This window comes from Trachypithecus francoisi, unplaced genomic scaffold (genome assembly GCF_009764315.1).
Source record: "Trachypithecus francoisi isolate TF-2019V2 unplaced genomic scaffold, Tfra_2.0 Lachesis_group13, whole genome shotgun sequence".
Classification (NCBI taxonomy): Eukaryota; Metazoa; Chordata; class Mammalia; order Primates; family Cercopithecidae; genus Trachypithecus; species Trachypithecus francoisi.
In genome coordinates this window covers 33,026,081-33,036,643 of record NW_022681458.1, presented here as the reverse complement: position 1 = coordinate 33,036,643, position 10,563 = coordinate 33,026,081, and positions in this window count along the sequence as shown.

Genomic DNA, 10,563 nt, shown 5'->3' with positions numbered 1-10,563 from the left:
CTGAGCGGGTGGGGCGGCGGGGCGGCGGGGCTATATATAGCAGGAGGGCTGCTGCGTTGGCAAGAACTGCACAAAAGGGGCCCGCGGAGGGGAGCAAGGGCATTTTTTTCTCTCTCTCTGTTCTATATAATGACTGTGGGGGTGGGGGTGGGAGGTTTATTGTATGTTTTCTCTTAGATTCTCTAAAGCTTTCGAATTGATGATCTGGTTAAAACTGTCAGTGCCTTTTGGGCCTCTACATAAAGCCTATTTGGGAAAATGGAATTGAGCAAGTGCTTAAGAGTTAATAATTATAATTAAATGTTTTATTTAACTTTTAAAACTTCAGTTTGAGCAACAACGTTGAATAGTGACCAAGTCTAAGGTCGAAATGGACTACAGCATGAGGCGTTTAGATTACAGAGTTTTCTTGGTGCGAAATGTGAAACGTGAGGATGATCTTGCCTTCTCCTCGGGGTGTTTACAGTAGGATGTGATTCTTCTTTAAGAGAACCTCTCTATGATCCTACCTGCTTATAAGCAGGGTATCAGATAACTAATGCAGGAGGTTGGATGCCAGGGGTTGGGCCTGAGGAAGCCCTGTTTAGGCACCTGGCCTCAGCTCTGATCGCTGGAGCTTGGGTGGAAGCAGGAAAGTGCTGAGCTTCAGCACCGTGCCTGCCTCAGCACAGACAATGAAATCCTCAACTTTGGGATTCGTGAAGCGACCCTTTGGCAGTTATTACACTGGTAACTTTCTATTTAACTAACATCTTTGCTAACCAAAGGCTAAGCTTAGTTGGTTCCAGCTGCTGACAAATGCAAGTTAACATGCAAATATAACACGTTGAAAATCCTACAATCTTGCAAAGATTCTGCCTTCTTCACCCTGGGGCAAAACTCTTGTGGCTCTCTAGTTAAGGCTCTGACTCCAGGGACTGGGGTCTTCCTTCCTTTTGCCGAGATCCGGCGCCTCCTGGTGTTCCACTCTCTTTTTTTTTTTTTTTTTTTTTTTTTTTTGAGGCAGAGTCTCGCTCTGTCGCCCGGACTGGAGTGCAGTGGCCAGATCTCAGCTCACTGCAAGCTCCACCTCCCGGGTTTACGCCATTCTCCTGCCTCAGCCTCCTGAGTAGCTGGGACTACAGGCGCCCGCCACCTCGCCGGGCTAGTTTTTGTATTTTTAGTAGAGACGGGGTTTCACCGTGTTAGCCAGGATGGTCTCGATCTCCTGACCTCGTGATCCGCCCGTCTCGGCCTCCCAAAGTGCTGGGATTACAGGCTTGAGCCACCGCGCCCGGCCTCCACTCTCTTTAGAGCAGGGTTTCTCAACCGCAGCCAGCACTCTTTTGACATTTGGGACCAAAAATTATCTGCTGGGTGGGGAGGCTGTCCTGTGCATTGCAGGACATTGAGCAGCATCCTGGCCTCTACCAGCTGGGTACCGGTAGCATTACTGTCCCGTTGTGACAAGCAGAACTGTCTGCAGACATTACCAAAGGTTCCCAGGGAAGCAAATCCACCCCCCATCCCCCCACTGAGAACCACTGATTTAGAATAACTTTGGTGTACCCAGTCTCACTCCTTAGTTTGGATTCTTGCTACCTAAGTCTAATACTAAAAAATAGCTTTCTCTGGACAAATTTTATGTGATCTACGTAAGTTTAATAAGCCTCATTTACATGTTTCTCTTTTAAAAATTATAACTTTTGTGGAAAATTTAGAAACTATAAAGCAGTAGAAAGGAGAAAAGATTTTAAGCCATAGTCTTGTATAAAAAGTAGCACTGTTGATGTATATTTAAAAACTCCTAATTCTCACACCTGTGATCTAATATTTCCATCTCTAGGAATTTGTCCAAAGGAAAGAATTAAAGATGCATACAAAGATTACGAACAGTGATATTTTATCAGAATGGTGTTTATAATATAGAAAATTAGACACAAATAAAATGTCCAGAATAGGGCATTGATTAAATAAATCATGGAACACTTGTTAGATAGATGCTATGCAGCTACCAAAAATCATGTTGTCAAAGAATTTATTTAAGGGTATGGAAAATGCTTACCATATGTCAAGTTAAAAAAAAACAAGTATATTATACTCTGAAAATTACAAAATATTGAAAGAAATTAAAGAAGCCATAAATAAGTGGAAACACATCCTATGTTAATGGATTGGAAGACAATATTGTTAATATGTCAGTACTACTCAAAGCAATCTACAGATTTAGTGCAATCCCTATCACATCTCAGTGATTTCCTTACACAGAAAGAGAAAAATCTGTCCTAAAATTCATTTGGAATCTCAAGGGACCCCAAATCAACAAATTAGTCTTGCAAAAATCAAAGTTGGAAATTCCTTATTCCTTATTCCTAATAAGGAATGCTGACACATGGCACATATGGATGAACCTTGAAAACATGTGAAGGGAAATAAATCAGACACAGAAAAATGAATATTGTATGATTCCGTTTATTTGAGGTACCTAGAATAGTCAGATTCATAAAGACAGGAAGTGGAATGGTGGTTACCAGGGATTGGAGGAGGTAGGATTGGAGAGTTACTGTTTAATGAATACAGAGTTTCCCTCAAAACTAAAAGTCTTTTAGCACAGGTACCACCCCTAGAATTTCTGGTAAACCAGCACCAGCCTGAAGATCACATTCTCATCAAAGGGTGAAAAAAAAGGAAACTCGAATCAGCCTAGGGTCCTTCCTTCTCAGTGCAAACCACTGAGACTGCTGTTCATACAGCGAAAAAAGGATGGATTCATCACAACTGAGTCAAGAAAGCGCCATCCCCTTCAGAGTTGTGGGCCATTGTCCCAGGGGAAAACCCTACCAAACTGAAGCTAAGAAAAATTTAACTCTTTCTTCTATTCTATTACTCTTTCTTCTTTCCTCGCTCTATTACTGACCATCTAGTTATTAACATAACCGTCAATTGCGCCTCAAACTATTGCATTTAATTCTTGCCTTGTTATGCCCTGTGGGGACTTGCCAAGTCAAAGAAAGCTCTCTACTTCAGAAAAGTACCTCTGTCCTTCCTGACTATGCTCAGACTGGCCTTTAGTAAATTAGGGCCATTTAAATCCGGGAAATTTCGATAAAGATTCCAGTGTAGACCAGGAGTCTTGCCCCGTAATGTAGAGCTTTTACGTCGTAGTTGGTTCAGCGTTCTGTGGACCACTAAAGAGCAAGGATGGACTGCCCCAACTGGTTTTTGTAATTTCCTAAAATCATACATTCATTTTACTAGAGGATCATGGACGTTAAAGACTTAAAACAAACGTTGGCAATTAAGACAGGATACCAAGATGCAAATACCTGGTTGGAATGGATCAAATATTCCATCTGCACGTTAAACAAAAGCAATTGTTGTGCTTGTGCACATGGCAGGCCAGAGGCCCAGATTATCCCCTTTCCACTAAGGTGGTCCCCCAGTCAACCAGGTGTGGGCTGCATGGTAGCTCTTTTCCAGGATTCTGCAGCCTGGAGTAATAAGTTGTGCCAAACTGTCTCTGCTATATCCCAAAGTTCGGCACCCTGAGGGTCAGCCCCTAAGGGCCACCCAGCTTCTGTCTCCCAACACTAAGTTCACTTCGTGTCTCTCATGATGAGGAGGAAACTTAGCATTCCTTGGAGACCTGAAGGGATGCAGTGAGCTTAAGAATTTTCAAGAACTTATCAATCAGTCAGCCCTTGTTCATCCCCGAGCAGATGTGTGGTGGTATTGTGGTGGGCCTTTACTGGACACTCTGCCAAATAACTGGAGTGGCATTTGTACTTTAGTCCAGTTGGCTCTCCCTTTCACCCTGACATTTCATCTGCCAGAGGGAAGAAAAAATAAGACATTGTAAAGTGAGAGAAGCCTCTTATAGGTCTTTTGACTCTCACATCTATTTAGACACAATTGAAGTCCCACAGGAATACCAGATCAATTTAAAGCTTAAAATCAAATAGCTGCAGGATTTGAGTTATTATTTTGGTGAGTGACAGTTAATAAAAATGTAGATTGGATAAACCACATTTATTACAACCAACAGCAACAAACTTTTCATGAGTTAAAAGAAAAAACTCATGTCGGCCCCAGCCCTGACCTGAAAAAACCCTTTACACTCTATGTGACAGAAAGAGGAATATGGCAGTTGGAGTTTTAACCCAGACTGTGGGGCCCTGGCCAAGGCCAGTGGCCTATCTGTCAACGCAACTAGACAGGGTTTCCAAAGGCTAGCCCCCATGTCTAAGGACCTTGGCAGCAATGGCCTTGTTAGCACAAGAAGCAGATAAACTAACTCTTTGGCAAAACCTGAATATAAAGGCCCCTCCATGCTGTGGTAACTTTGATGAATACCAAAGGACATCACTGGCTAACAAATGATGGATTAACTAAGTACCAAAGCTTCCTATGTGAAAATTCCCGCATAACCATTGAAGTTTGTAACACCCTAAACCCTGCCACCTTGCTCCTGGTATCAGAGAGCCCAGCTGGACATAACTGTGTAGAGGCGTTAGACTCAGTTTATTCTAGTGGGCCCAACCTCAGAGACCATTCTTGAACATCAGTAGACTGGGAGCTATACATGGAGGGGAGCAGCTTCGCCAACCCCTGCAAAGTGACTCTGAAAAAGACGACGAGCCCTGCTCCAGTCATGCCCGGAAGCCGACTGGTCCACCCATGGCCTAAGCATGGGAAAACTCATCGCGGGACTCATTTTCCTTAAAATTTGGACTTATGCAGTAAGGACTTCAACTGACCTTCCTCAGACTGAGGACTGTTTCCAGTGTATACATGAAGTCACTGAGGTAGGACAAAAAGTTGCTACAGTCCTATTATTTTATGGTTATTATAAGTGTACCGGGACTCTAAAAAGAATTTGTTTGTATAATGCTATTCTATACAAGGTATGTAGCCCAGGAAATGACCAACCTGATATGTGTTATGACCCATCTGAGCCTCCCATGACCACAGTTTTTGAAATAAGATCAAGGACTGAGGACTGGTGGGGGCTCATAAACGATATGAGTAAAGTGTTAGCCAAAACAGGAAAAAAAGGGGTGCCCAAACAAGTCACCTTGACAGTAGTAAGTTAGAAACAGGATGTGGTTCTCTTAATTAGAAAAGAGATTATATGGCAGAAAGTAAGTACATTCATCATGAATTAGGGCTGTGTAGAAATAAATGTGGATATTGGTCTTGTGTCATTTAGGCTACTTGGATAAAAAATGAAAAAATCCTGTCCACCTTCGGAAAGTGAAAAGTGGCCCTTCCTGTACCAGTGGTCAGTGTAACCCCTTAGAACTAGCAATAACCAACCCCCTTGATCCTCCCTGGAAAAAAGGGGAGCGTGTAACCCTAGGAATCGATGGGGCTGGACTGGATCCTTGAGTAAATATTGTGGTTTGAGGAGAAGTTATAAATGCTCTCCTGAGCCAGTATTTCAAACCTTCTATGATGAACTAAATGTGTCAGTACCAGAAATTTAAGGAAAAACAAAAAATCTGTTTTTGCAATTAGCCAAGCATGTAGCCCAGTCTCTCAATGTCACTTCATGTTATGTATGTGGAGGAACTATAATGGGAGATCAATGGCCATGGGAAGCCCCAGAATTAGTACCTACAGACCCAGTTCCTGATGAATTCCTGGCTCAAAAGACTCACCCTGATAACTTCTGGGTTCTAAAAGCCTCAATCATTAGACAATACTGTATAGCAAGAGTGGGGAAGGACTTCACCCTTCCTGTGGGAAGACTCAGATGCCTTGAGCAAAAAACTGTATAATAATACTACAAACACAGCCACCTAGTGGTGTTCAAACCACACTAAGAAAAATCCACTTAGTAAATTCCCAAATTTGCAAACCGTGTGGACCCACCCGGAGTCCCACCAGGACTGGACAGCCCCCAGTGGATTATACTGGATATGTGGGCATAGGCCTTACACCAAATTACTCAACCAGTGGGCAGGTAGTCATGTTATTGGCACTATTAAACCATCTTTCTTCCTACTGCTCATAAAGACAGGTGAACTCCTGGGCTTCCCTGTCTATGCTTCCTGCGAAAAGAGAAGCATAGCTATAAAAAATGGGAAAGATGATAAATAGCCCCCTGAGAGAATCATACATATTATGGGCCTGCTACTTGGGCACAGGACAGCTTGTGGGGATACAGGACCCCCATTTACATACTCAACTGAATCATACGATTACAAGCTATCTTAGAAATAATCATTAATAAGACTGGCAGAGCCTTGACTGTTCTGGCCCGGCAAGAAACTCCAATGAGAAATGCTAACTATCAGAATAGATTGGCTCTTGACTACTTGCTAGCAGCTAAAGGAGGGATCTGTGGGAAATTTAACCTTACTAATTGCTGTCTACACATAGATGATCAAGGGAAAGTTGTTGAAGACCTAGTTAGAAATATGACAAAACTGGCACATGTGCCTGTGCAAGTATGGCATGGATTTGATCCTATGGCCATGTTTGAAAAATGGTTCCCAGCACTAGGAGGATTTAAAACTTTTATAATAGGAGTTATAATAGTATAGGAACCTGCTACTGCTCCCTTGTTTGTTACCTGTACTTCTTTTTTTTTTTTTTTTTTTTTGAGACAGAGTCTTGCTCTGTCGCCCAGACTGGAGTGCAGTACAGTGGCCGAATCTCAGCTCACTGCAAGCTCCGCCTCCCAGGTTTACTCCATTCTCCTGCCTCAGCCTCCCGAGTAGCTGGGACTACAGGTGCCCGCCACCTCGCCTGGCTAGTTTTTTGTATTTTTTAGTAGAGACGGGGTTTCACCGTGTTAGCCAGGATGGTCTCGATCTCCTGACCTCGTGATCCGCCCGTCTCGGCCTCCCAAAGTGCTGGGATTACAGGCTTGAGCCACTGCGCCCGGCCAACCTGTACTTCTTCAAATGATAAAAAGCTTCATCACTACCTTAGTTCACCAAAATGCTTCAGCACAAGTGTACTATATGAATCAGTATTGATCTGTCTTGCAAGAAGACATGGGTAATGAAAATAAAAGTGAGAATTCCCACTAATGAGTTAGGTTCTCAAAGTGGGGGAATAAGGGAGGAGACCACCCCTCATATTGTCTTATGCCCAATTTCTGCCCCAAAGAAGAAGTAAAAACTAAAAGGCAGAAATGAAATCCACAGTTAGACAACCCCACACCACGCCCTGGGCCTGGTTAAAGATCGACCCCTGACCTAACTGGTTATGTTATCTATAGATTCCAGACATTGTATGGAAAAACACTGTGAAAATCCCTGTCCTGTTCTGTTCCATTCTGATTACTGGTGCATGCAGCCCTCAGTCCCATACCCCCTGCTTGCTCAATCGATCATGACCCTCTCATGCGGACCCCCTTAGGGTTGTAAGCCCTTAAAAGGGACAAGAATTGCTCGCTCGGGGAGCTCGGTTTTCGGAGATGTGAGTCTTGCTGAAACTCCTAGCCGAATAAAGCTATTCCTTCTTTAACTCGGTGTCTGAGGGGTTTTGTCTGTGGCTTGTCCTGCTACAGTTTTATTATAATAAATATTGAGTGAGTAGTTTGTGCATAACACGTTTTTTTCATGTTTAGGAATTGTTTATTAGGATAGATTCCTAGAAGTAGGCTCAAAAGTTGGTTCGTATTTCTCCCTCTGCTGTTCTTGTGACGTTCAACTCCTCATTATCACAAAGGACTGAAGAAGTGTAAATGTTTGCCAATAGTTGGTACCATCTGAATTGCCTCCCAAGACAGGGTGAATTCCATGGATTATAAAGGTGTTAAAGAGTGTCTAAAACAAAGTTTACTTTAAATTTCTTATAGTCAGCCGGGCACAGTGGCTCACTCCTGTAATCCCAGCACTTTGGGAAGCCGAGGCAGGTGGATCACTTGAGGTCAGGAGTTTGACACCAGACTGGTCAACATGGTGAAGCCTCATCTCTAACTAAAAATACAAAAATTAGCCAGGCATGGTGGCGTATACCTGTTATTCCAGCTACTGGGGAGGCTGAGGCAGGAGAATCACTTGAACCCAGGAGACAGAGGTTGTAGTGAGCCAAGATTGCACCACTGCATTCCCTACCTGTTGTCCTCTCCAGTTAAAAAAATAAATAAATAAATAAATTCCGGCCGGTCGTGGTGGCTCACGCCTGTAATCCCAGCACTTTGGGAGGCCGCGGTGGGCGGATCACAAGGTCAGCAGATGGAGACAATCCTGGCTAGTGAAACCCTGTCTCTACTAAAATTACAAAATAAAAGTAGCTGGGCATGGTGGGGGGGCACCTGTAGTCCCAGCTACTCAGGAGGCTGAGGCAGGAGAATGGCATAAACCCGGGAGGCGGAGCTTGCAGTGAGCCGAGATCGCACCTCTGCACTCCAGCCTGGGCGACAGAGCAAGACCCTGTCTCAAAAAACAAAACAAAACAAAACAAAACAAAACAAAAAAAACCTTATAGTTCTCTTCCTTTATAAAGAGAAATAAAAGAATATTGAATATAACTGACATCTTAAACAATTTTTTTTTTCTATTTGTACCCTTTCTTCCTTGGGCTTCATCCCTCTTTCTCCCTTTATTCAGTTCGTTCTGATTTCCCTATAACACCAAAGCTCACACTCTAGAATCAGATAATATTTTAAGGTTCTCTTCAATCCTGGGAATTTGTGCTCTGGACACAATTGTGCTATAGGTGAAGACTGCTCTTGTGTTTCTTCACTCACCCTTTCTTGTATATTGCCCCACTTGCAGCTAATAGAGATCCTGTGGTTACCAGGGATACCAGCTTTAGGATGATGCAGCTGCTAAATACTGCGGGAGTCAGACAAAACCTGGGGCCTTGATGATGTTGTTGAGCTGCTGAATCAACCATCCCTAAACCCTGTGCTCCGAAGACTTCCTGTCATGGGAGCTAGTAGATTTCCATCTTGCTTATCTATTTGATATGAAGTTGCTGCTACTTTCAGTCTAAAGCATTAAGTCAGATCCATTTCTGGCTGTGGGATTATGGTGAATTTTAATCTGGTTAAAGATTGAGTAACTCACCAGGGAGAAGGGTCACAAGAGAAATCCTGGTGAGGAAGAGATGTAAGTAAGGGCAAAGAGATGTGAAAGTGTTTGGTGTGCTTGAAGTACTCAGGTGAGATGGCAAGGAAGGACAGCTGAGGTCAGGAAATGGGAGATGAGGTAGATAGGCTGGGGGTCACATTCTCAGGAATTCGAATATTTTCCTATGGGAAGTGAAGGAACATCAAAGGTTTTTAATCAGGGAAATGGCATGATCAGATTAGCCTCTAAGCACTTACATAGTGACTCCTCCTTTCTAAAATTCGAATGAGAGTACAAATAAGACAGAATAAGAGGTAGGAAAAGAACCAATATAAGTGAATATATGGTAGGACAGCCTTGTACATAGTATACTAACACACATATACATATTGATGAGGTTATATAAATATATTTAACTTTGTGTGTGTGTGTGTGTGCCCGTGTGTATTCAAAGAATGTAGCTTTGGATTACCCAATTTTATTTTTCTTTCTTTATTTTTTTTGAGACGGAGTCTCACTCTGTCACCCAGGCTGGAGTGCAGTGGTGCGATCTCGGCTCATTGCAAGCTCCACCTCCCGGGTTCACGCTTTCTCCTGCCTCAGCCTCCCGAGTAGCTGGGACTACAGGCGCCCGCCACCATGCCTGGCTAATTTATTTTTGTATTTTTAGTAGACAAGGGGTTTCACTGTGTTAGCCAGGATGGTCTTGATCTCCTGACCTTGTGATCTGCCCGTCTCAGCCTCCCAAACTGCTGGGATTACAGGTCTGAGCCACTGCGTCCAGCCCCAATATTTTTAATTCAATTCCTTGTTGGTTGTTTGCAATGACTTCATAGTAATAATCTATGAGCTAGTGTTGTCATCATTTTGACAAAATTTCATAACAGATTTTATAAAATCTTCCCGTTTTTTTTTTTCAGGCAGAGTCTCGCTCTGTCGCCCAGACTGGAGTGCAGTGGTGTGATCTCAGCTCACTACAACCTCCACTTCCTGAGCTCAGGAAGCAGTTCTCCTGCCTCAGCCTCCTAAGTAGCTGGGATTACAGGCATCTGCCACCATGCCCAACTAATTTTTGTATTTTTAGTAGAGATGGGGTTTTACCATGTTGCCCAAGCTGGTCTCAAACTCCTAACCTAAGGTGATCCTCCCACTTCAGCCTCCCAAAGTGCTGGGATTACAGGCATGAGTCACCGCACCTGGTCAAAATCTTGCTGATTTTATAATAGAAAACCAGCAGTTTCTGAGCTGTGATTCTGGCTTCTGATTCCACCTCTGTTATTGAATGTGACATTGGAGTTAGACCTCAGTTTACTCTACATAAAATGAGTTATCTAGGTTAGATGATATCCAAATTTAAAATATATTAACCATCTTATCTTACAACTACAATGTTCTATAATGGCCCTTCTCTTCCCCTCCCTCTCTTTCTTTCTTTTTCTCTCCTCCCCCTTTTCTTTTTTTTTTTTTCTTTCAACTTTTATTTTAGGCTTGGGGTACATGTGCATGTTTGCTATGCAGGTAAACTTGTGTCACGGGGGTTTGTTGTACAGAT